The sequence below is a fragment of the Patella vulgata genome, chromosome 6 (assembly GCF_932274485.2).
Source record: "Patella vulgata chromosome 6, xgPatVulg1.2, whole genome shotgun sequence".
Classification (NCBI taxonomy): Eukaryota; Metazoa; Mollusca; class Gastropoda; family Patellidae; genus Patella; species Patella vulgata.
Window position 1 is genome coordinate 63324992 of NC_065884.2, and position 1166 is coordinate 63326157.

The following is a 1166-nucleotide window of genomic DNA, read 5'->3' on the forward strand; positions in this document are numbered from 1 at the left end:
TGACACGGAAGGAACTCTTGGCCGTTATACTTGCTCTAAAAACGTTTCATTCCTATGTGTATGGACAGGAGGTAACCCTGCGAACTGACAACGCAGCAGTCAGTTGGATGAGAAATTTGAAAAGACCAACAGGGCAGACCGCACGGTGGCTCCAAGAGATGGGTACTTATAACATCACGGTCGTGCATAGAGCCGGTAGGATACATACTAACGCAGACGCACTATCGCGGAAACCGTGTGGAGCGTGCGAACGGCAACAGAAAAACGGCCACTCGGGCGGTAGCGAGGAAGATGACTCAAGTTGCGAACCCGACGGGGAAGACGAACCCTCTATTGTGAGCTTGCGAGCAGCTCAGCTACGTTCAGGGCAACCAGGAGTCCAGGGCGAGCTAGTATTAGACGGTTGGTCGCCCGATCAAATAAGAGAGGCTCAGATTTCTGACCCAGACTTGGGAATAATATTACGGGAGATCGAGAATGGTAATTCCAGGCCCCACTGGGATCAAATTTCGCTTGGGACTAAAACTTTGAAAATTTTATGGAATCAATGGAATAGATTTTTAATCAATAAAGGGATGTTATATAGGTCGTCATATGAGGAGACATCAAGCTCGCTTCAGTTACTTGTCCCTAAATCGCACGTAGAGGAATTAATAAAATACTATCATAGCCTACCTACCGCGGGACACTTAGGCCCTGAGAAAACTTTAGGAAGAATAAGGGAATCATTTTACTGGCCGACAATAGGGGAGTCGGTACGGTCGTATTGCAAAAGTTGCGACGTTTGTGCGGCACGGAAACCGCCGAGCCGCCCTTCAAAGGCACCCCTGGGGCAATATTTAGTAGGAGAACCGATGGAGAGGATCGCGATGGATATACTTGGGCCGCTACCTATCACAGAAAATCGCAATAGATTTATTCTAGTATTATGCGACTGTTTCACAAAGTGGACAGAAGCTTACGCTATTCCTAACCAAGAGAGTAAAACCATCGTTAAAGTAGTCGTCAACGAATTTATATGTCGTTTTGGAACGCCATTACAAATTCATACCGATCAGGGGAGTTGTTTCGAGTCTAAACTCTTTAAAGAAATGTGCGATCTATTTCGGATTGATAAGACTAGAACTAGTAGTCAACATCCGCAAGCTAACGGAACCGTGGAAAGA